At 39.7% G+C, this 26,722-nt stretch overlaps 1 protein-coding gene across 3 annotated transcripts in view; it reads right to left on the reverse strand.

The window, feature by feature from the left end:
• NFKB1 (nuclear factor kappa B subunit 1) overlaps positions 1-8,809 on the reverse strand; it is a 119,047-nt gene extending 110,238 nt beyond the window's left edge. For 2 of the 3 annotated variants that reach the window (XM_023252904.2, XM_023252903.2), the window contains exon 1: positions 8,683-8,809. The gene's annotated coding sequence lies outside the window, so the exon portion shown is untranslated. The remainder of the gene's footprint in view (positions 1-8,682) is intronic. The other variant, XM_023252906.2, reaches the window with a different exon arrangement.
• Positions 8,810-26,722: the final 17,913 nt, after the last annotated feature.

Genomic DNA, 26,722 nt, shown 5'->3' on the forward strand with positions numbered 1-26,722 from the left:
GATTGTGACATCATCAGACTTGCACTTTAGAAAGCTGACCTTTATGTTTGAATGAAAGATGGAACAGAAGGAGACAATCAGGAGGCAATGTAAAAATGAAAGCTAGAAATTCAATAAGGAAAGGATGGATTCTGGAGGTGAGCAGGAGGCTGAATTAATAGAACTTGGTGATTGGAAGAGATAAGTATGCATATAGAATAGGTTCCTAGATTTCTGGCATGGGAACCTACTGAATGGGCCATACTGGGCTAACAAGTGCATTGCTTAATGTGGGGGAAAGGTAGCAATTTGGTGGATGAGGATGACGATAGATTTGATACTGGGATACTGATGGGGGTATCTATGTGAATATACTTAAGTGACTCGGCAATAAAATTATTGTTTCTATGGCTTCCTTGAATGACTGGATTCCTTCAGTTTAACAAGTATTTAGTAATTATAGCACAACTGCTCCCCCAATCATCCATCTATTTCAACACAGGACTGAACTACTCTCAACAACCTGGACTAATTCCTATTTGGCTATTATAGTAGACTTTCTAAGAGAAATGGGATACTTTCCCTGTCCATCATAAAAAAGAACATCAGGGTCAGTGACTCCTAAGGTACTGTTTTAAACTAGTCAGGAAATATTAAATGTTCTAAGGTGTGTTTAAATTTGGTTCGGTGTCTAAAATGGGAAATTCGGTAAACACATGGAAGAAACCATAAAGATATTTTATTAAACGAATGCTATGTTATGGCATGAAAGCAAGGAAATACATTTAATTGCTAAATACCATGCTTTTGACTTTAATTTCCCAGGTGTACTGAAGTTTGCTTAATCACAACTGACTTCTAAAATTTTTTTCAGAATACGGGGGAAATAACCATTGTTTTCAATTAATCAAAAATAGGATAATCCACAGTGAAATGCCTATTGAAAAGTTCTTTTCAATCTCTCTCTCTTTTCATTATGACCCTCCCCTCCTGATACACAGAATTTATCCTGTTCATATTCAAGTCACAAATAAAATTCAGGACCTAATTTTATAGAGGACTTTCCTGCTAAACTTTACTTATGCTTTCATTATTCTTCATTTTGACCAAATTTCTAAGACTCACAGGTTAAACACACACACACACGTTAAGTATTTAACTTACATCCCTTACTATGTATTAACAGCATAATAAATAGGTGAAATAAATGGTTATGGTATGAGATTGGCTATGTTTTTGGCTCCTGCTAATCTATCTCCAACAAAAAGTATTTTCCCAGTCTTCCTGTTTGGCTTGAAATTAGCATTGTGAATACATTTTTAAAAGTAATCTTTTGGGGCGCCTGGGTGGCGCAGTCGGTTAAGCGTCCGACTTCAGCCAGGTCACGATCTCGCGGTGCGTGGGTTCGAGCCCCGCGTCAGGCTCTGGGCTGATGGCTCAGAGCCTGGAGCCTGTTTCCGATTCTGTGTCTCCCTCTCTCTCTGCCCCTCCCCCGTTCATGCTCTGTCTTTCTCTGTCCCAAAAATCAATAAACGTTGAAAAAAAAAATTAAAAAATGGGCTTCTAGGGGCGCCTGGGTGGCGCAGTCGGTTGAGCATCCGACTTCAGCCACGTCACGATCTCGCGGTCCGTGAGTTCGAGCCCCGCGTCAGACTCTGGGCTGAGGGCTCGGAGCCTGGAGCCTGTTTCCGATTCTGTGTCTCCCTCTCTCTCTGCCCCTCCCCCGTTCATGCTCTGTCTCTCTCTGTCTCAAAAATAAATAAAAGTTAAAAAAAAATTTAAAAAAAAGTAATCTTTCTACTGTCTAGATTTTATATTAAATTTTAATTTTATATAGACCAGTAGTTTTTTTGCATTCCCTTAAGTACTTTCCTCAATATCCAAGAGAACTAAAAACATTAAGTTTAATTTAATTTTTATTCTTTACTTTCTTCATGCTCCTTTCTACCTTAGATTTCCTCTGTATAAAAAACCATTCATACTCCTATCCTTCCACATCACCTTTATTTTAACATTATTTTAGAAAATGTATTTTGAAAATGTATTTAGAAAATGAGGAGGGAGGGGGCAGAGAGAAAGGAAGAGAGGGAGGGAGGAGAGAGAGAATCCTAAGCAGGCTCTGTGCTGACAGGGCAGAGCCGGAGGCAGGGCTCGATCTCACAAACTGTGAGATGGTGACCTGAGCCAAAATCAAGAGTTGGACGCTTAACCAACTGAGCTACCCATGCGCCTCCTATTTTAACTTTATAAGTCATAAAGGTGCTTGTATTATTTAGACAGCATTATACAAGATGCTATAAATTGTAAGGGATTCTTTTCCTTCAACCTCACGACCATTCTTAGTCCCTGTTTAAAAAAAACAAAAAACAAAACACTGAAGTTTATAAATCAAGTCTTAATGATCAAACACGAATAAATGGTTAAATCCTAAAAAATAAACCTATACCTAAGTTAAGAACTGCTAGACAAAGAAACCCTTCCAGTATCAATAAAACATGAGTCAGGAATTCATGTTAACGTTAAAAAAAGAGTCATTCTCATCATTCCTAAAATTCTTATCTTGGAAGGCATATTTTCTAAGACAATTAAGTAATTTATTTGCACTCTTTGAATTGCAGGCGTGGGCACAGAACCAATAAATTGGTAGACTGACTATGGACTCTGTCATCACTTTTAATTTTTCTTCTTTCATGCTTGATATATGTTAGAATTGATTTCTGGAGATAAAGCTGACTTCTGGAGGGAAAGGTATGTCCCGACATTGAAAGACAGTGTAATATGTTCAGTCCAAATCACATGGTAAACAATGAGTAACAAATAATTTTTATAAATGACTGCCATTTATTATAGCAATTGAATTTTTTTTAATGCTAAACGCTTTCTATAGAGGCATGCTTAACTTTATGCAGGTTTTGTATTTTTTACAAACAAGAAAATCTCACCTACAAATACTCATACATCAAGAGCCTCAAACCTACAAAAAATCCATAGCTTTATTTTCCAGTATAGAGTGTATGAATTGTCCACAGATTTTTGACTAATAAAGAAGAGGACAATATTATAGTTTTGTGTTTTTGTTTATGCTTCTCTTCATGCCCAGAAGATGTAGACTGAGCCGATTATATAATGCAACACAGTAGAATTCATCCCTCCCACAGAGACTTCTTGCAGGGAAGCTACAGGAAAAGTACTTGGATTATTTTATTATTTAAACTAACAAACTCTGCTGCCATTCACTGTGAGTACTTTTGTTTCTTTAAAGTATGTATTCATTTTGAGAGAGACAGAGACAGTGTGAGTGGGGGAGGGGCAGAGAGAGAGGAGAGAGAGAATTCCAAGCAGGCTCTGCGCTGCCAGCACAGAGCCAAATGCAGGGCTTGAAATCACAAACTGTGAGATCATGACCTGAGCCGAAGCCAAGAGTCAGACGCTTAACCAACTGAGCCACCCAGGCACTCAGACTGTGAGTACTTTGTTCAACAATGACAGCTTTACAGTGCACTTGTCATATAAGTAAACATTTAGCTTCTTCCTTCCTTAGTTTGTTGGCAACAATAAAAATGACTGATTATACATATATTTGTAAATAATTTTTAAAATTAATTTTTAAAGCCTGAATGTATGTTTGTAAGTGTTCAAAGAGAGGTCAGTGTCAAAACCAGAATTAAGTGGGCAGCAAAGCAGAGTGGACTGAAATCAGCAATTTCCAATAAAATGGCTCTAACTCTCCCTGGGGTCAGGACACCAGGACTGTGAAGTGTTGGCCTTGTGCCCTTTCCGAGTCTGGAGGGTACATTTCATAAATACTGTCTCATACAGAATACCTGATTAGATTTAGAGTTTCAAGGACAGTTTTCTGAAAATGCTACAAGAGAAAAATAATCAACAAAACCCTGACACAATGAGGTCCTGGGTTTTACAGTGTTGCAAAATCATTAAAGTATTAAAGTGGAAAATACAGTAAACCTTGCTAACTGCCTCCTCATTCTTAAAGGTTTTCCAGCTAGTAACTTTCCCTGCCCCCAATTTTTTATATGCGGTAAGTATTTAATTCTGGATAGCTTAACACATTTTTTTACTTTTTAATTGATTAATTTCAATAGGCCTTAACAATCTCTGGATTACAAAGCAGTGTGTATATCATTGTTTCTTTCTTTGGAGATACTAATATTGAAATTACAGTTTCAGTGGAACTCAGAGAAATTCTAGAGTAGCCAAAAAGTTACATTTTTTACATGCATAAGCATCTTTTATCATTTCAATTACTTTATTACCTTGTTTCAGAAGTGCCTTTAAAATTTGGAAACTAAAAACCATTTTCCCCCAGTTCATATACTCATCTTTCAGAATGAAATGCTTTCCTTTTGGAAGGCGATGGATACTTTTTAACAAATTATTTGCTCTAGTAAATTTCAAGTGCTCCTTAGATAAGAATATAGTATTTAGGAAGCAAGAATTAGTTTTGGGGTTCTTTCTTCCCAGAAGATAAGGCAAAATAGTGCAATTTTTGTTCCTTGCAGAAAACAGTTGCCCTACTTTTGAACAAAACAAAATAAAACGTATGTCATTCATTCACTAAAAAATTGTTACGGATTACCTACTATGTGCCAACAAGCACAATGCTGAATGCTGGACAGGCCTTTGTCAGTATAAATTAGATATGTTTTCTTTTCAGCTGGAACTATAGGATTTTGATTCTTTCAGATAGCTCTTTTCCTGCCTATTATTTTTTCCTTTCTATTCTTTTTAAAAAAATAATTAGCCTCTTAATAAGCCATACAGAATCTTACTTTCTTCTTTAAAGCTCCACCAGTCAGAATCTCTTTTCACCATTTAAAGAAATGAAGTCTATAAATAGTTTGAACTTATTAATATCTATTGAAAGTATGGGCCAGAATAAAACCTGGTTATAAGATTTTTGACCTAATGGTGAACTATAAATAAAAAGTAATAAGCCAGTCTGTAATGGGGAATTAAACTATCCATTTCGTTATTCTAATTGCAAAAATAGGCAACAAATTAAGGGAGATGAAACTTGTACTACTAATAATTAAATCTATTAGTTATTACAGAAAAATGAGAATAATTGATTTCTTTTTAAAATTTAAAATACAATGATATTTTTATGAATAATACTCTAAACAAATACTTTCATTCGTACTTTACTCTTGAGGATTCTATAATCTTTAACAAATCACATCTTTTATTACTTTTGTGTAAAACTGTTAGGCTTTAAATTATTTGTAGTGAAGCAATCAAATACTATTTCACAAGTTATTTTCTAAACAATTAGCTGATTTTCAAGGGAAGGTCTATCAGCCTCAGCTGAAATAGGAAAGACAGGACATTAATTTGCACCCAGGAACACCCTCTCTTAATACAGCAGAGACCAAAAGTATAAAGCAAGTTTATCATCATGGAAAGAATGCTATTTTTTTTTTTCACTTAAGAGTGAGGCACTAGATACTCATTAATGAAATATTACAAAGACAGGAGTCTCAGTTATGTTACTCTATTAACTCTACCAAACGATGTGGTTTCAAATATTAATCTTTATTGTTTAAAACAAAGGTCAAGGAGCCAAACTAACTTGTAGAACTGTGCCACAAGTCCAAACATTCCTTCCTAAGGCTGAATGCCTCTAGTTCTTAAAAATCCTCAAGGTCTTCTAAGGAGTGACATGGTCAACTCGTTGGGGTTCTAAGGAGTGACAGGGTCAATTCATACGGGTGCATATGCTTCTGATGGTTTACCTGCTCACCTCTGAGACAACTACAGGTGAGTTCAGTTATTTGTGGGAGGTGCAAGAGTGCGAATGAGAATCAATTCTCAGGAAGCAGCATAAATTGCTTCAGTGTGGTTTACTGGTCTCCAAGAAGCAGTTGTCAATTAGCTCTGACCCGACATAAATGTAGACGTAGAGGAGAACGTTTCAAAATGTCCTCTAACACTAAATTTCTTTTTTCCTTCTCTTCCTTCTTCTGTTCTTACAACGTAGAACAATCACGCCACCATAGATGATTCATACTATAAACAGAAAACCAATCAATCTCCGTACTAAAAGAAAATTAATGAGAAATTTTGTATAGCCATTGATTCTAACACATCCATTCCTGCTAATGTGACTCCTGTTCAATCTGAAGTCTTGAAGAGCATAATGTGAATGTTTATTCTGTTGGTTAAACTATTCTGCATTTCCAGATACACTTTATACTGCAGTTATCTCTATGCTCAGAACAGCACATCTACGAAGAAGCTCTGATGAAGAAAAAGATGATATTTTGACTACTTTATCAAAAATCCATATGAAAACTCATATTTTTCAAACTTATTATTTTAAAACATCAATACTGTTCTGACTTCTCCCGAGTTCAAACTAATTGAAGGTTATGAAGTAACCACTTCCCCCCAGAAGCCAGAACTTTCACCTCTTCTGAACAGGGGGAATACCTCTCATAAATTAGGTAAAAAATAAGATCTTGCTGATTGAATGATAGTCCAAGATTCCAGCAGCCTGTGATTTCTTATCTAGATCTTCTATCTACCACAATGAGCCATCCCTGAAAGTCAAGGCAGTAGTTTCATCAATTATCTGAAAGTTTGAAAGCAGTAGTAAAAACAACCTGCCTAAATACCAGTTTCTTAAACCAGCCTCAGTTTGTTCCAAGGAACATGACAAGAGAAATACGAGAAACATGATCACTAAACCTAAAAGTCTGCCTATTTCAGACTGAGCGTTTACCATCGGCAACTCAGTCATCACAGATGGGCTTAAGAGGCAGAAGTAAGAAGGAAGTACAAAGATCAAAGCAGTGCTTACAAAGGGGAAGGACTATTTTTGTATACATACTCCAGTATTTACTAACTCGATTTGAGAAACAGGGTGTTTATTCAGCCCATCTGAATGACAACTGCTGAACATTAGATCAAACTGAAATTTGAAAACAAAGACAACAGATTTTCAAACCCTAATTTTCAAACCCACCAAGCCCTAATTGGATTATAGCATTTCCTTTAAAAAGTCTTTCAAACACATTAGAAGTGATTTACTATTCACAGCAAGCAGTATTTCAGTGCCAGCATTAAATCTACACATAATGAGCCTTTCTTTGTGTTCACATTTGTCCAGTAGGCTGTGGCCCAGGAAGACATTTTATCTAAACAAGCTCCAGAGGGCATTGAGGAGTTGCAGGTATATTAATATGGATGAATAGTTTCAGGAGATTTCATGTTTCCGTTTATGATACATGTTTAGCTCCCCTTAGCAATTTAATTACACGATAAATGTAAAATGCTACAGGAAACAAATCTTTGTATTTCCTGTCTTCCCAAGTTCATAAGCTCAAAAAATACTTTGCTTTAAATTATTTACATAATTTCTTTACTGCATCAAACAGTAAAAGGATTCACCTCTAGAAAGCATAATATTAAAATTAGGAAAACAACATACTTCAGCTAAGAACTTTATTTTAATCAAGATTCCCTTTTAGTTTTAACAAACACTATGCAATTTAAATTACTCAAGAATATTCAACTGAGATGCTTTGCTATAAAAAAATAAGCACTGAACATCTTAATCCCAAGCTTCAGGGTTTACCAAAGATCACCAGTTGACAGAACATTTGTATGCCAGAGTTATTAAACGTTTTAGTAATACTGTAGTCATTTTCTCAGATTATGGGCTTTATAACAATATCTTTAAGTTAAATATAGTTATTTAATAAGCTGCAGTGCTGAAACACCCTACTTAACAAAGTCCATGAAAACGTCTTAAATCTTGATAATCAAATACTGTGTCATCAAGTCCCATTTAGGTTTCACTACAGACCAATAAATCAGGGCAAACATCTCCATTGGTATCTATTTGTAAAGACTATAGGAAAACTTGTGTTTAGGCTAGGCTTTGTTTATATCATCATTTTTGTTTTGGAGGTCATGCACGACACCCGGTGCTCCGGTGCCGATGTCCAAGTGTTTTACATAATCGGTGTCTAAAAAGTGCTTTAAGCAGGTAATTTCTTTTCTCAGATGCCAGGCCCTGTAGGGTCAGTACCAGGGTCTCCTTATTTTTTGAAAAGTAAGGTACAGATCCTATAGTAGGTGAATATATTATGTCCTGGTTGGGGTGTGCGTGTGAAGCAGAGGCTTCTTTTTGAAGTAGGGGATGAAGGAATAAGGCTGTTTTATTCAATTGGGGGGGGGGGGAGGGAGGGTGCTTGGGAGGGCTTTCCCAGTCAAGAGGACTGACATACACTTCTGCTTTCATTTCATGGACCGCCCTTAGGTGAAATCTGGTTCAGCACTGCACCAACCACCTTCCCCTCTCCAAAGCGCACCTCAACCCCCAAGCCACCCGCCAAGGAGGGGGTAGGGGTGGGGGTGATGATTTTAAGAAAGTTTGCAAGAGTTCCCCCCTGCTTCCCGTTCCCGCCCGGCGCTGGGACTCGGGGAGACAGGGCGGCCCGGGCAGCCGCGGCCCTCTGGCCAGCCGGCCCCTGCGAAGTCCAGATGTGCCTTTCGCCCCTGTCGCCAATCCCATGTGCCTCTCAACTCCTGTCAACCTGGTCCTGCGTCCGGTCTAGCCCAGCGGTTAGCGCAGGAATGAGGAAGTCTGAGCAGGGCTAGGGGGTGCGGGGCGGGTAGGTGGCGGGACTCGGGCCACACGTCCCCGGCGTGGCCCCCACTTGCCCGAGTTCGGCTTACCCTGGTGGCGAGTCCGCGCTCGGCCTCCCTGCGCCTGTGGGCTCCCCTCCCGGGAGGCGAGGGCCTGCGGGCTGGGGAAGGAAGAGGCGGCGGCCGGCCGGGGCCGGAGCGGGTCCCGTGCGGGGCGGGTCGGGTCCGGGCGAGCGGGCGCGCGGTCTCGCCGGGCCGGGCCACAGTCAGCGCCGCGCCATGTCCGCAGCGCGGGCGGAGGCAAGCGCAGGGCGCGCGGTGGCCGGGCCGCGGCGGTGCCGCCTTCCCGGCCGCGGCGGCTCCGGCCTGGGCTGCGCTGGGGCTCTCGGAGCGGGGCCGGCGGCGGGGCGCAGGCCGAGGGCGGCGGCGGCGGCGGCGGCGGCGAGAGGCCCGATCGACGGGAAGGGCAGGGGAAGCTGTCAGCGCGTCGCCGGGCCGCTCCGGTGGCGAAACCTCCTCTTCCTGCCCCGGCTCGCTGGTGCACTTCTCTCTCTTTCTCTCTCGCTCACTCTCTCACTTCCTGGCTGGAAATTCCCACTGACGTCGAGAGAGAAGACAGACAGACGGACACCCGCGCGCACGCAGCGGGGGCGGGAGGTGGGGTCGCCGCCGGGGGTGGGGGAAGCCCGCACTTCTGGGGGCGCCGTGCGCCCCCGGCCCGGCCTTGCCGCCCAGCTCGGCTCCCGCCCCTCGGGGCCGCTACGGGGCGCAAGACTAGGGGCGCGCGTTCGGCAGCCCGGACGCCAGGGTGCCCTGCGGGGCTCCCGCTCCCGGGCGGGCGCTCCCGAAGCCCGGAGGACTACAGCCGACCAGGACGCCCCCTGGAAGAGACTGCGGGGCCGAATTGTCCCGGGAAGCAGGCGGCGCGGAGGCGGCGGCGGCGGCGGCGGCGGCGGCTGCGAGGCCGTTGGAGTCTGGCGGTCCAGAGCCCCTAAGGACAGGCCCAAGCATCTGGAGGGGATGATGGGGCGGCCTGGAGCCAAGTACGCTGTGTGTAAAAATAAATCCCATCTATGTATTCCTTTTGAGTTGTCTCATTTCCACTGAAATCGCTTCACAGAGTAAACTGGGATTGCGATGTCATAACTGACTTCCGTCCAGGGGATTCTGAACACCTGGTTTTTGGTGAGGTCTTCAATCTCCTGGTCATGACAGTTATTCAGAACTTTCATCTGCAGGGTGTCCTCAGGCCTTTATGATAATTACCGTGGATAGAATTATAGCGATGGTGGTAGCAATAGTTTTGGTTCACAGCTCATCACGAAATATTGTTCCCCGGGGGAAAGGAGTTGTTCTCTTTTTTTCTGGAGGGACCACTACTAGAACCCTTAGGCCCCGCTGTGACCACCATTCGCTAGCTTTTGGGTTTTCCGAGCCACGTACTGGGCTAGGCAAGGGCTGGGGAGTCACCACTGAGCTAGTGACAACTGCCTAAATTTAACCTTAAAACCTTAGTAATCACGCAATCACCAGGCAGTGTTGCTAGGGCATTTGATTGCCCTTGCAAGTTGGCCATTGTTTTCACGCCCACTCCCAGCCCCCTTTCCTCCCTCCCTTCCCTCCCCAAGGCTATAAGAATGTTCTCGGTGGAGTGTTTGGCAAAGGAGTAGAGATCCCTGTGATTGGCTTTGGGGTGAGTCTGTACAGTGACTCTGGGATCATCCAACAATCTACCTTCAAGCGATTTCATTTAGCTCCCACAGGTTGTTTGAACAACTGGAATCCGGGGAATTTGTAAAGACTAAAGACAATGACTTTTAAGAAACTCCATGTTATTATTTTGAAGACATTATTAGAAATTGTGCCAATATTATATTTTAGTAGGTTGATATTTAGTGTAATGTAAAATGATTTTTGCCACTAACATGAGTAAAAAGAGTGCAAACCTCATGAAAACAATAAAGTGTTAGGGGAGTAGTTTTCTTGTAGGGGGCAGATAGGAGCTTTCACACTCTTGGTGTAGGGGTGTGGCTGTGGGGGAGGAGGAGGGTAGCCCATTGATAAAAGAATGTATAGGCAGGCTTGTTAGAAGAGCAGAGCCAAGGGGGCAAGAAAAGAAGGGGACAGCCAGGATGATGTATCAGAACAAAAATTAAAGAGCATTATTTAATTGAAAAGGATTAAATCAAAGATCAAATTCGAAATTTTGTCACAGAATACACTGGAAATAGAGGATGAGGTGTTAAGCAGGTATATTAGTTTCCTGAGGCTGCTGTAAGAAATTACCACAAACTGGGTAGTTTAAAATAATGGAGGGGCGCCTGGGTGGCGCAGTCGGTTAAGCGTCCGACTTCAGCCAGGTCACGATCTCGCGGTCCGTGAGTTCGAGTCCCGCGTCGGGCTCTGGGCTGATGGCTCGGAGCCTGGAGCCTGTTTCCGATTCTGTGTCTCTCTCTCTCTCTGCCCCTCCCCCGTTCATGCTCTGTCTCTCTCTGTCCCAAAAATAAATAAAAAACATTGAAAAAAAAATTTAAAATAATGGAAAATTATTCTCTTACAGTTCTGGAGGCCAGAAGTCAGAGATCAAGTTATTGACATGCTCCCTTTGAAGGCTCTAGGGAAGAATCTTTCTTTGCCTCTTGCTAGCTTCCAGAGCCTACCACAATCCTTAGCATTCCTTGGCTTTTAGCGGCATCACCCCCATATCTATCTCTGTCTTCACATGGCCTTCTTCTCTGTGTCTCCTCTGTGTCTTTATATCCAAATCTTTTTCTCCTTTCTCTTATCCAGACACCAGTCATCGAATTTAGAGCTCACCCCAATCCAATGTGACTTCATCTTAACTTGATTACACTAGTAAAGACCCTATGCCCAAATAAGGTTGTGTTCGTAAGTACCTGGGGTTAGGACTTCAACATTATCTTTTAGGGGGACACAAATCAGTGTGTTACAGTAAGCAAAACTGTAAATCTCCCAGTTTGCTCTTTTTTGGCTCAACGGTTAATCTTCCTATATCCCTGCTTTGTTTCTCAACACTTTCTCTACATCCTGTACATACCTGCTTTAAGGAATGTTTCTTACAAATTCATCTACCCTAAGGTGTCAGAGGGCATTTGCCATTGTTAGGCTACAAAGAAAAAATGCCTAAATGTGGAATTTCACACATCAAAATTGTTGGCAAGGGCAAGTTGTACTGTGTTTGTCATTAAGTCTTCGAAATCACATGAATTTCCCTTCTCATGAAGCTGAGTATTGGAAATGTTGGTGTCCAGAGAATTTTGAAGTTGAGATCTGTATGGTGTGTGCACTGGCAATGAGAAATTATACAGTGTGTGAAGGGAATTCACAAATGCAGATCTGTATGTCTGAGTCTTGCAAGCTCTTAAGACCCACCTTGCTGATACAACAGGTATTAATTGTATTTCTATAAAGGGCATAACTTTCTTCAGGTCAGGAAGCTACCTCAACATGCTTAGAAACATCCAAATCACAGCTCTGGGTTATGGGAGCCAAGATGAAATGGAAAGGTTTCACTAGACTTGAAATCAGACTTGAGGTGGAGTCCTCGGCTTGCCTTGAATTATCTATACAACTTTTGCCAAGTAATAGTTTGCAGGAACTTCAGTTTCTCCACCTGTACAGCACGCATAACATTTATGGCTTATATTATAAATAGTGCCGTATAAGAGCTTTATATAATGTTTTACATTTATGTGTCGTATTGCTATAGTCCAAAAGTTAGAATGTTCTTATGTTGAAATCCTAATCCCCAAAGTAATGGTATTAAGAGGTGGGGCCTTGGGGAGGCGAATAGTTCTTGTGATTAGATGGGTGCCCTTCCAAGGGACTCCAGGGGCTCCAGGTTGGTGGGAGAAGAATGGCATGCCTGGAGAGGGAATGGGAGCTCTTTCCCTTTCCCCATTCCTTAGCCTCTGTATCTCTTCTTCTGGCTGTTGATTCGTATCCTTTGTCAGATCCTTTAATACCCTGGGTGAACAGCCCAGAAATAACTTAACAGCATGGACAATTTTTCCACCTATTGAGACTGTACATCATCCAGTGACTATCGCTTTGATGGGGAAATCATTGAGGAGTACACACGCTCCTCCATGTCAACAGAGGCCATGTCAAAAAGGCCATCAATTGACCAGTGACAGCTGTGTCAGTCAGACAAGACACACCCCAGCCAAAAAAAAAAAAAAAAATCAACAAATTATTTGAAAGCTAATATAATGACTTGCAGAACAAGTTGTGCCAGAAGCAGATGCTTTGGCATCCACAAACCGATTCCTAAAGCAAATACACAGCTTTAGCACCACAAAAGCTAGACTCCCTACTTCCTATCCTTCAATTCATTCAGGGATATTAAAAAATATATCACGGGGCGCCTGGGTGGCGCAGTCGGTTAAGCGTCCGACTTCAGCCAGGTCACGATCTCGCGGTCCGTGAGTTCGAGCCCCGCGTCAGGCTCTGGGCTGATGGCTCGGAGCCTGGAGCCTGTTTCCGATTCTGTGTCTCCCTCTCTCTCTGCCCCTCCCCCGTTCATGCTCTGTCTCTCTCTGTCCCAAAAATAAATAAACGTTGAAAAAAAATTAAAAAAAAATATATCACAACTGAAGAAATTATTAAATTCTTCTGGATGTTGTTGATAAAAAGACAGAGACTCTACAGAGACCTAGCTCCTCCCTTCTGCCATGTGTGAATACAATAAAAAGTCTGCAACCTGGAAGAAAGTCCTCACCAGACCATGCTGGCACTCTGTTCTAGGACATTTAGCATCCCCATGTGTGAGAAATATATTTTTGTTGTTTATAAGCCATCTAGTTTGTGGTATTTTGTTATAGCTGCCCACGTTAGCAGACTAAGATGTATAAACACAACAATAATATATATATTACATTATAATATAACCATTCTACCTCACAAAGTTCTAGAGACCAAGGGGGAGATTAAGAATGTAAATCCTGTGCAAATGTATGCATTTATCCTAAGAAAAAAGGCCTGAAATTAATTTTCTTATAGGTTTAAAGGGCATAAATACTTGCACTGTTGACATACAGTGGGCTTACACTCACCCTTGCAATATCTCTCTCTACTGATAGTGGAGTATTTCATTTCACCACCATTAAAGTGCCTGCCATGTTCTGTCCTGTGCTTGCACAGTTAGCAAGTCTTATTGAAGGGACACTCATTTGCCTATATAAGTGGTTATAAAACAAAAAGAAGATGCAGTCTCTACTCATAAGGTGAAGCAAGAAGGAATGACCCCGTTTGGAAGAGCCAGGACAAAAGTAATTTGTACAATGGATTATTTCACTAAGAGCAAAACCAACCTGAGAGGACAAAGAAAATCATCTTCCTCTTAAGATTATATAAGGAATCCAGAATTTTATTCCCTTGGCAATGAAGACACACTGAAATAGAGACAGCAATACATTTAAAAGAAGACTATCACTGGGGGGCCTGACTGACTCAGTTGGTAGAGCGTGTAACTCTTGATCTCTGAGTCGTGAGTTGAAGCCCCAAGCTGGGCCATAGAGTTTACTTAAAAAAAAGTGCCATAATTCTAAAAAAGTAATAAAATTTAAAAATTACAATATTAAAAGAGGAATGTCACTGGTCTTACAGACACTAGCAACTTTTCTATCCGTTCCAATGGGTATTTATGTACTGCCATAACTGCCTTCAAAGAGCACAAAGGAGTGCTTGAAATGATAGTATAAGACGAGTATGGTGAATGTTTTCATGGAGGTGTTTCAAGTACATAGGCGTAGGTAGGGAGAAATACCACGATGCTCGCAGTATTGCCTGGTGCTTATACTCTTGGGCTGTGGAGTCAGGTGCTACATTCAAATGTGAAGCCGTGCTTGGTTGTGTCCTTCACAGAAAATCATTCACTCTTGTGCTGCCCTGGGTAGCTGTGTGACCCTGGAAAAGGAACATCAGTGTTCTAAGCCTCCTTTTCCTCACCTGTAAGACAGGATGATAATTATACCCACCTCATACTGGTATTGTAAGGGTCGAATGAGATGCATGCTGGATGCTCAGAAAATTCATATTTATGTTGGCTGTTATTATTAATACTATTTTTTTTCCAGAGGAAAAACTTGATGAAGAAGGTAGCATTTAGTGGATGTTGGAATAGTGGATAAGATATGATGGTGGGGGTGTCTGGGTGGCTCAGTCAGTTGAACGTCTAACTCTTGATTTTGGCTGAGGTCATGATCTCATGGTTCATGGGACTGAGCCCTGTGCTGGAGTGGGATTCTTTCTTTCTCCTTCTCTCTCTCCCTCTACCCCTCTCCCAAGCTTGTACTCTCTCTCTCTCTCTCTCTCTCTCTCTCTCTCTCTCTCTCTGTCTGTCTCTCTCTCAAATAATGTTTTTAAATGAAAAAATATGAAAAAAAGATATGATGGTGAATTGATGAAAAAAAAACAGATTGGGGAGAGGGTGAGATTTAAAGGCATGAAGTCTGAATTTAAAACACAGTTTGTAAAAAAAAAAGACTCTCACTTCCTAAAAGAGAATTGCATGTTGTAATAATTAATATTAAAAAAATCTAGATTTATTCCCAGACACCGATCTGCTGACCTTTTTTGTCTATCAACTCTCTAAAGCACATTCATAGCACTTAAAATATGTTCCATACATAATAAAGAAATGTTCGAAAAGACTATTCTTAAAAAAGGTAAACTAAGGGCCTGATGGAAACAGGGGAAGTACATATTGTTTCACCAAAGAATTGGCCATAAAAGCATATCCTATACATGGGGAGACTCAGGAAGGAGAGGATGTGGGACAGCCAGGATTTGAATTTAAGTCAACGTGACATCTACATGCAGGGGGCTGAGATGCAGGTGGCGGGAAAGAAGTTGCAATTTGTGAAGGTCTGACACTCCTGGCATCATTTGCATTTGTCCTTGAGGCAGTAAAGAAGGAATGGAATATCTATTGTTGTCCTCTTTATAGAGATCACAAAATAATAATCTTTTGCTGCTTCTAGACAATAATCCTTCTGGAATTTACCAACCATATAACTGGGCAAAACAAAGCCTTCAAAAAAAAAGACTTTTATAGCAAAGTATGTCCTAAATAAGTGAATTACTCAGGCCAGAAAAAGCTGACATTTTATGTGATCTTTTTATAATCTAACTGAAAGATGATTTGGACTCAAGCTAATATAGTGGTAGTAGAAATAGTAATCTCTATCATTTATTGAGTACTTAGTATTTGTGACATTGTTCCCAGTGTACTTGTATGATGTTTGGAATAAATAATACTAGCAGCTATTAAAAAAAAAAACCCTAAATTTCAGTGACTTAACACAATAAAAGTTTTAAAGTTTACTTCTCTTCCACACAAAATTCACTGCAAGAAGCTTGTGGTTGGGTGTCTCACCTGGGCAGCTCTTCTCCAGAGATTCAGAACTTTCCCATCATCTGACTTCACCACTGTTACGTGTTGCTTCCAATGTTGCCTCAAAAACAGAAGAGAGAGCATAGGAAATGTAGGTCTTTAACCACCTTTATTTATTTATTTATTTTTAATTTTTCTTTTTTTAACATTTATTCATTTTTGAGACAGAGAGAGACAGAGCATGAGCAGGGGAGGGTCAGAGAGAGAGGGAGACACAGAATCCGAAACAGGTTTCAGGCTCTGAGCGGTCAGCCCAGAGCCCGATGCGGGGCTCGAACTCACGGACCGCAAGATCATGACCTGAGCCGAAGTCGGATGCCCAACCGACTGAGCCATCCAGGCGCCCCTAACCACCTTTAATTGAAAGTGACACAATACTTCTGCTCACATTCCATGGCCCCACTTAGATGTAAGGGACCCAGGACATGCAGTGTGGCTGGGTGTTTAGAAAGAGGAACCAGGTTGAGTGAGCAAATAATTAAGAATTGCTACACACACAATAACTTATTTAATTCTCAAACAATCATATAAGATAGGTTGCTATTATTCCTATTTTTACAGATGAGAAGTCAAATAAAACTGTTCTAAGTTTCCATAACTAGTATGTGGCAGGGGAGCCTGGATTTGAATCCAGTTGATTTGCCTCCAGCACCCATGATCTTAACCTCTACACTAAACTATTTATCGAATGAAATGAAAAGGAGAAGAATTTAAGAGATTTTTAAAAGATAGGACCAATAGGACATGTTTACAGATTATATGTGCAGTTCAAGTGAGAGGGAGAGGGAGAGTCAGCCCTGAGTTTTTTTAGTCTGGGTGATTGGAATAGTAACATCACACCTGGAAAGAATCTATGGGAATAGGAGACATTCAGTTCTAGATATGTTAAGTATGATACACCCAGTGAAATCTCCATGTGAAAGTGACTAATGCTCAAATGGAAATTCAAGCCTGACTCAGAGAGACATAGAATTGGGGCCCTAAATCAAGAGAGAACTGCAGAGATGTGGTGGTTGTCATGAGAGTATTTCTAAAATGTTAGTGACCAAAGAGAGTTGGAAGAGAAGACCAAAGACAGAAATTTGAGGACTAATTATTTCTGGGATTGATGAGTGTGTGTGTGTGTGTGTGTGTGTGTGTGTGTGTGAGAGAGAGAGAGAGAGAGAGAGAGAGAGAGAGAGACAGAGAGAGACAGAGAGAGAGAGAGAGAGAGCGCGACAGCTAGCTCACGTACATGCCAGGGAGCACAGGAGCACCCCTGGGAGGGGTGGGGGCAGGAGATGCTTAAGGATGCCTAAGGTGCCATCAAAAGCAGGAAGACAGGCCTGGAAAACCAGAGAAGAGAGAGCTTCCAGGATCAGAGTGCTCAATAGTGTCAAATACTGAAGTCAGTTCTGAAAAGTGAGGATGAGATAAGATAACTGAATTTGGAAATTATGAAATTTCGAGCATGGCTATATGAGATGGTTGTGTAGCTAAGGAAAGAAACCAGTCTGTATTCTGCTCACCCTGCTCACTCTGTTTGAAAGAAAAGGAAACTTTATTCTCAAAAAGGTGCTAAGAGCAGTGGCTGTGGTCTTAGGTTACTTTATGGAATCGTTTCATTAAAATGATGACAGCCAAGAACCAGACTGTAGGGGGTGAAAAGTGAGTGGGAAATGGAGAGGAGAAGGCAGTAAATGCAAAAGAATCTCACAGATTTTGGAGCGAGAAGAAGGAAAGAAAGAGAAATTAGCGTGATTCTTTGTTTATTTGACTAACATTTATGGAGTGCCAGGGTTAAAGGAAGTTTGGAAGGGTTGAAAGATAGTTTCGTGAGTTAGTAGAGTTAATAAGAGAAAGAGGATTAATGAAGGGGGCAAGGTGTCAGAAGAAAAGAGAAGTGGGATGTGTGGAGGTCACAGTTTAGGGGAAGGGATTAGAGGGTGGGAACAAATCTTCCTGTGTGACAAGTGTTGAGGGGAGTGAAGAGAAGAGAAGCTTAGGAGGAGGTTAGACCCCAATCACCAGCTGAAACGCACTAAACTAAAACCAAGAATAGCTATTAAGGGATATAGTAGTTTGTTAGGGCTGCCATAATAAAATATCACAGGCTGAGTGGTAATTAATTTTTCTCATCATTCTGTAGGCTATGAGTCCAAGAACAAGGTGTCAGCTTTGTTAATACTTTCCAAAGTTTCTTTCCTTGGCTTGTAGACAACTGTCTTCTCCCTGTGTCTTCACATGGGTCCCTCAGTGATCTGTGTCCCAATCTCTCTCTCTCTCTCTTTTTTTTATAAGGATACCAGTCATAGTGGATTAGGGACTACTCCAATAACCTCATTTTAACTTAATTAGTTCTTTAAAGACTATGTCTCCAAATATAGTGACATTTTGAGCTGTTGTGGGTTCAGAATTCAGCATGTGCATTTTGGTCAGGACACAACTCATCCTACAACAGATATCCTCTATCGATTTGCATGAAGAGACAGAGCTAGAAAACCAACACATCCGAGTTTGCGCAGGACTATTCTGGTGCAGAAGAGTCTAGTACAGAAAGCGCTTTGTCCAGAACACCTCAGTCCCCAGTGAACTAGGGTGAGTGCTGAGGCTACATGAAATCAACAAAATTGGTTTGAGTAAAATCAGACTGGCTAATGAGTATTCCATTTTTTTTTATGAAGGATGCTTCTATTTCCTGAAAGTTTCCATATCTAGATGTCAAAGCTATTCATAAGTCATGATTTCATAGAAATCAGGCAGAACTCATTGTAATAATAATATCCATTATAATAGACCTCCATTCATCATATTGGTAGCAAGACTTTTATAGAAAGCATCATCAGGACTTGTTAAAGTGCAAATTCAAACAATGCTGCTTATCTATTGACCATTTCCCTGTTTCAACAGTTTTTTAAAACTTTCAATTCAGTATGCTTTAAAATTAGTCGTTTCGTGTAAACAAATTGTTTTAACAGCACGTACATAATCCTTACAGCCAAACTTCTCTGAGTGTAAGTGTGTGTGCATGTGTGTGCATGCCCACACAGTTGCAGGCAGATGCCATTAGCTCTGCTGAAGCAAGGGAGCCCTGAAGAAAGTTTGGACTGACACTGTGGGAGCAGCTAACCCTGGTTATCTTGAGGCTGTCATGCAGTGAGACCCACAGTTCCTGAGTTGAAAGGAGTAGTGAGGTGGCCAAGTCCTACTGACCTTCTCAGTGGAGTCTTTACTAACCTCTAAAGTTGCCTAAGATCCTTCTCTTATTTGCCTCTCTAGTACATAGGGCATTGCATTTAGCTCATTGTATTGAATTGTATTATACTGAATAAATCATTGTTGAGTCCATATTTAGTTATTTTTTAATATGAGAAATGTAAAACTTTCAAATATGACATCATAAAATTAAAAAAAGTAAAGCTTATAAAAAGAAAACCCAAGTTGATAAATATAACTGATTGGACTTACTCTGTGTGTCAGTCTGAGTGCGGACAGAAAACAAATGGCACCTTAACAGAGTCATTAAGGAGAATTTTATGAAGGAATTATTGACAGAGGTGGGACAAAGTTAAGGGAAACCAATGAGGGATGGTAAAGCATCCCAGGGATAACAAGAACAGGGAGACCTTACCACTACTAGGCTTTCAAGATCAAGGCGAGAGAATGGTTACCTAGCACCAGGAAAGGGCTCGGAGCTGTAAGAAAAGGGTTTTAGAAAAGAGCTGGGCACTTCACTGGAGAAAAGGGCCACGGATAGCTCACCACATGGCAGGGAAGGAGCCCATAGAAGATACTACCCAACCTCTCTCCCTAAGTCACATCTCTAGTGTTTCCCATTAAGAGGACCCAAATGGAAGCCAGAGATACAAAGCAGGATGGAGAGACATAGAGAGTGGATCTGGAGGAGCAAGTCCAGAGTATCTAGAACATAATGTAAATCCAAAGTCACTATTATAAAAAAAAGAATTTAACTGGTCAGTTTATAGTGGTACACACAGACCCCTTCTTAGCTAATTAACTAATCCTGACAGAGACAAGGAGAAGCTGTTGGGCATAGAATGGTATAATTCTTGGAAGCATCATTATTTAAGTGTGACCTTAAATATTCTGTAATCCAGTTCCTTTTAAAAGCCTGTTAGATGGAGATTATAAATAGGGAAGAGAACATACCCTAAAAGACATGTGTGCTATCTACTCCCTCTTAAATTCTATACTTATAACAAACTACATCAGTACAAAGTCTCATAAGTACAAGATTACATTAGTCCATGGAAGAATAATTTTGGGGGTTTTGAACCTAAATCGTTTCTAAACATTTCATCCACCTGATCAGATCAAGTAACTTCTCAGTTCAAAATCTTCCAATGACTTCCTCTATCACTCAGAACAATACCAAAGTCCTTACAATGATCTAAAAAGGCTCTTCATAATGTGGTTGTTTAATGACTCTGATTTCATCTCCTACCACTATGCTGGTGGCTTTCTCTGTCCCAGGAAAGATGTCATTGTTGCTCCTTGAACACACTAAGCATACTCCCCACACTGACCCCAGACCTTATGTATATGCTGTCTTCCATGCTCGAAATGATCTTTATGGTTCACTCCCTCATGTCCTTCAAGTCTGTGCTCAAATATCACTTTAGAGAATAGCAACACCAGCCTTCAACCTCTGCAATAGAAGTACAATGACATCTAAGTTAGTAACACCGTCAGTTTGAATCACTTTTTCTTCTCATTGTGCAATCCGGCTATATTCAAGTAGCAAATGTTATACTTTAGAATTTCTTTAAGTGTCATTGGTTGTCATTGTTCTTAAGAAATTGTTTCATTGAATATGTAATTCTAGATTAGGAGTTACTTTCTCTTCACATATTAAGGATTTCATTGTACTCTCTTTAATATTCATTGTTGCTTTTAAAAAAAAGTCAGCCTGGATCAGCCTAATTGCTGCTTTCCTGATATTTTTTTCTTTTCTTTTTTTCTGATTTCCTTGTGATGAATGTAAATGTGCTCCACTTTTATATGTCCTACTTGGATTATATTGCCTTTTAAATAGGACTTTCTGGATCTCAGAATTTAATATCTTCGGGCAATTATGGAATAATCTTAATCTATTATGTTTTCCAATATTGCCTCTCCTCCATTTTTTCTATCTCTTCTTCGGAAATTTTAATTAAGGATGTGCTAGTTATAACTACTAGTAATATTATAAATACCATTATAAAGTTATTTATGTCTCAATATCTCTTAACATCTCTTTATATCTCCTCATGCATTCTGGATAATTTCTTTACATTTATTGTCCAGTTTACTAATTCTCTTTTCAGATTCATCTTCCAGGTCACTGATTCTTTCTTTAACCACATCTCATTTGCTATTTAAATATAGCAACTGGGTTTAAAATAACAAAATGTTTACATTTCTTGAAACTGTATCTTTGGAAATTCCTTGAAGCTTCAAACTGAGCACTCCAAAGAATATTTACATTTCTTTTTGCCTATACTTTGGGTACATGATTAACTTGGGAATACCTTAAATTAAATTCACTACTCCCTGTTTTTGACCTCCACATATAGTGTGAGTGGTTATGAATTCCCAGGAGAGATTTTTTTTCTCTTTTTACTCAATGACAAGGCCTAGAAAGGAAATTTCTCAGCTGTTCACTCCTGCTTTTAGTTTTGAGAATGTATGAATTTCTGACTTTCACTCAATTTCAGCAATGCATTAATTTTTAAAAGATGTTATGTAGTATTTCAATTAGTTATTTCCTTTTAGTTATCTCAATCATGAAGTGCTGAGAAACACAGGGAGTTATTACATGTTTTGTAAAGGATAGATTTTTTTCCCTCTAGTTACAGCATCTTTCATAGATATAACTGTTAATCTCTTAAATTTAAGTTATATCTTCTTGAGTGACTTTATTACTGTTTTAAAAAGTTTTCATCTGACTCTGCCAACAGTTATATTTCAGTGAAACACCTGTTTGAAGTGTTTATCTTGGTTTTACTCTCTGGCTTATTGGTACTACTAGGGCAAGTAGTTATTTTCCATTTCCTGCTCAGACCTCAGACTTTGTATACACTGACCTATAAGTACAGGTCAAGTAGTTAGGGTCTTTTATGCAGTGGCAAATTTGTGAGGGGGAAAGTTTCCGCTCTTGTGGGCTGGTAGTGAAGCAACTGACAATTATCAACATCCAGCTGAAGCTCTGGAAGGAAGTCTTTCCTCTCCCAGATATCCCTGGGTGCAAATGAGGACTCTTTCCTAGCCTCAGGGTCCAGGAGCAACTAATCTCAAGGGTACAGCTCTTCCCCATATTATCTGTCTGGATTAGATCAATCTCACACCCACAAAAAACCAACCAACCAAGCAAATAAACACATAAATAAATATATGTAGCTCTTGAATGAAGGTGTTAATGTTAATATGTTTCCCAGGACTAGCTTTCACTAAGAACCATGAAATTCAGAACTTTGTTTTAGGCATGCCCCAAACGAAGGAAAGTGAGGGTGTGTCTTTCCTTTAGAAGACCTTGGAATCCGTGACCTCAGTGACCCACCAAGGTACCCCCCACTTACTTGCTCCAACTTTTTTCTTGTTTGGAGATGTAATTGAGAGGGGGCTGTGAGGGGAGCTTGAGGGACCTGTGCTCAGTTGCCCATCATCTCATAATGCCCTTTGAATCATACCTCTAGTCTTAGTAACAAAGAGAGTCTCAACTGAAGGACATGACCTGAGTACCAGAGAGGTTGTTTGCTAAGGGAAAAATGGAGTGCTGTAATTAAAAGAAGGAAAAGAAATAATGGGAAGGTATAACATCTGATATTGCCTATATTGTAGTACCTATAAACCTTACACATAGTAGATATACATAGACTACAGTTTTTAAAATATGTAATTTAGTTAAATGCCAGGAATAAAACTCCATCCTGATTGCATATTGTAAATCATTAATGTGGTTCTCAAAGAGAATATGCTTATCTTGGTTAGGATGTTTTTCACGGCAAGGTATAGAATTCTGACTCAAAATGATTTAGCAACTATGGAATATTATTGGAATGTGTAGTTGAAATTCTTAAAGAGGACTTTAGATCCAATGCAATCAGTACTTTAGCTCCCTTCCCGTCAGAGGCATTTGCTTCTGCTTTCCTGTCTCTGTGTTAGCCATTTTCTCTTGATGGCTCTCTTATTGGTCAAAAGATGGCTTCCAGGTATACCATGGACAACATACATTCTTTCTTTCATACTGAGACAGAGAGGCAGAGACAAAGACAGGGAGAGAGAGAGAGAGAGAGAGAGAGAGAGAGAGAGAGAGAGAGAGAAACTGACTTCTTATGGCTCTTTTAAGATCAAAAAACTTTCCCAGAAACTGTCAGCAACCTTTTCTTTGATTCTCACTGGACAGAATTGAGTCATGCACACATTCTTTTTAAATGGCTTTATTGAATTATAATTCAATAAGCCACACATAAAGTATACAATTTGATGAGTTTTGTTATGTGTATACACCATGAAACCATCACCACAATCAAAGTAGTGACAATATATATCACCCCTGAAAGTTTCTTCATGGTCTTCTGTAGACCCTCATTTTCACTCCTGCATTGCTAAGCAACCACCGATCTGCTTTCTGTCACTATACATTAGTTGGCATTTCCTGGAGTTATAAATAAATGGAATCATTCAGTATGTACTCTTTTTTACTGTGCTTCTTTCATTCAGCATGATCATCCTGAGATTCATCCGTGTTGTTCTGTGTCTCAGCAGTACATTCCTTTTGTAGTTGGGTAGGATTCTGTTGCATAGATATACCACAACTTATTGATGCATTCTTCTGTTGATACACTTTGGGTTGTTTACAGTTTGGGGTTATACAAATAAAATTGCTAAAACATTTCTGTAGAACTGTTTGTATGGACATATATTTTCTTTTCTCATGGGTAAATGCCCAGGAGTGAAATGGCTGGAGCATATGGTCAGCATATGTATAACTTTTTAAGAAACAGCAATCTGTTCTCCCAAAGAAGTTATATTATGTTATATTCCTACCAGCAGCTTACAAGAGCTCTAGTTCCATCATATCCTTGCCACATTTGGTATGGATGGTCTTTTTAATTTTAATCACTCTAATTGGTATGTATGGTGTGATATCTCACTGTGACTTACTTTGCATTACCCTAATGTCTAATGGTGACAAGTATCTTTTCATGTGCTTATTTGCCATTTGATGAAATGTATGTTCAAACATTTTGTCCATTTTTAGTAGGTTGTTTTCTTATTGAATTTGAGAGTTAGTTTCATATTCTGGATAGAAGTCTTTTATCACATATATGATTTTCAAATATTTTCTTCTGGTCTGTAAAGCTTGTCTTTTCATCCTCTTTTGAAGAGCAGAAGGTTTGGGGCGCCTGGGTGGCGCAGTCGGTTAAGCGTCCGTCTTCAGCCAGGTCACGATCTCGCGGTCCGTGAGTTCGAGCCCCGTGTCAGGCTCTGGGCCGATGGCTCGGAGCCTGGAGCCTGTTTCCGATTCTGTGTCTCCCTCTCTCTCTGCCCCTCCCCCGTTCATGCTCTGTCTCTCTCTGTCCCCAAAATAAATGAACGTTGAAAAAAAAATTTTGAAGAGCAGAAGGTTTGATGAAGTCTAATTTATGAAAAAAATTTTTTTTACTACATTGTGGTTTCAGCATTGTATCCAAGAACTCGTTGCCTAATTCGAACTCACAAAGATTTTCTATGTTCTCTTGTAGAACTTTTGTAATTTGAAGTTTACATTTAGAGCTATGATACCTTTTGAGTTAAGTTTGACATATAGTGGTACAAAATATGGGTCGAAGTCCTTTTTTTTCTTTTATTAATGTATGGGTATCCAATTCTCCAGAATTGTTTATGGAAAAGACTGCTTTTTCTCCACTGAGTTGCTTTCACAGCTTGTCAAAAATCAATTGTCTCTATATGTGTGGGTCGATTTCTGGAGTGTCTATTTTATGCATTGATCTTTTTTCTGTCTCTATGATAATACCACACTTTTGACTGGTATAGCTTTACAATACATCTTGAAATTATGTAGTGCTAGCCTTCCAACTTTCTTCTACTTTTTCAACATTATTTTAACTATTCTAAGTCTGTTGAGTTCCTGTATGAATTTTAGAACCAGCTTGTCAATTTCCATAATTAGTACACTAGGATTTTGAATTGCATTAAATTTACAGGTCAATTTGGGGAGTATTTGTATGTTAATGAGTGTTCTGCCCCATAAATAATGTATTTGTCTCCATTTATTTAGAAAGCTTTTAATTTTTATCAGCAATGTTTTGTAGTTTTCAGGGTTTTAAACCTTCACATTTTTGGGGGTCAGATTTATATTTTTAATGGTATTTAAATAGTACTTATAATATTTAATGTTTATTTTTTTCACTAAATTTCCCTTTGATTTATTTATGGAATTGGCATATAAATTGGTATATATGTTTTATTATGTCTAAAAGATATGTTTAAATATGTATAGTATAAAAATATATTTCTATCTGAGGAACCCTGCTTTTGTGGTTTAATTTGCAGCTTTTTTCTTAGAAGATAAAAAAATCATGCATTTACAATTAGTGTCATTTTAGAGTTCCTTGAAATAAGACAGTTAATATAAGTCAGCACCCCCTTCATTTTGTTGTACAGATACTAAATACTATAGGTATTTGTGTAATGTGGTCACAGTAGTTTACTTATTTTATGTTTATTAATGGATCTTCATGATCATTTACTATTCTTATAATTTTAGAACAGAATATATTCTATATTAGGAAATAATTTACCTGCTATCAGTGTATCAAATTACTTAATCTACTATTTATGTTTTTGTTTGAGATTTTTATTTAAATTCTAGTTAGTTAACATATAGTGTAAAATTGGTTTCAGGATTAGAATTTAGTGATTCATTATTAACATGTAACACCCAGTGCTCCTCACAACAAGTGCTCTCCTTAATACTCATCACCCATTTAGCCCATCCCCCACCATCCAGCAACCCTCAATTTGTTCTCTATAATTAATAGTCTCTTACGGTTTGCCTCCCTCTCTCCTTTTTTTCTTCCGTCCTCTATGTTCATCTATTTTGTTTCTTAAATTCCACATATAAGTGAAATTAAATGGTATTGGTTTTTCTCTGACTGACTTATTTCACTTAGCATAATACACTTTAGCTCCATCCACATCATTGCAAAAGGCAAGATACCATTCTTTTTGGTGACTAAGTAATAGTCCAGTGTGTGTGTGTGTGTGTGTGTGTGTGTGTGTGTGCGCGTGTGTGTGTGTATCACATCTTCTCTATCAGATCACACAGATGTATCACATCTTTATCAGATATGCATTTGTAAATATGTTCTCCTATTCCATAGGGTGACTTTTAGTTTTGTTGATTGTTTCCTTCACTGTGCAAAAGCTTTTTATTTTCATGAAGTCCCACTAGTTCGTTTTTGCTTCTGTTTCCCTTGCCTCTGGTTATGTGTCTAATAAGAAGTTCCTCCAGCCAAGGTCAAAGAGGTTGCTGCCTGTGTTCTCCTCTAGGATTCTGATAGTTCCTGTCCAGTTTTCCCAATACTTTTTGTTGAAGAGACTCTTTTTCATTAGATATTCTTTTTTTTTTTTTTTTTAATTTATTTTTGGGACAGAGAGAGACAGCATGAACGGGGGAGGGGCAGAGAGAGAGGGAGACACAGAATCGGAAACAGGCTCCAGGCTCCG

Source organism: Felis catus, chromosome B1 (assembly GCF_018350175.1).
Source record: "Felis catus isolate Fca126 chromosome B1, F.catus_Fca126_mat1.0, whole genome shotgun sequence".
NCBI lineage: Eukaryota > Metazoa > Chordata > Mammalia > Carnivora > Felidae > Felis > Felis catus.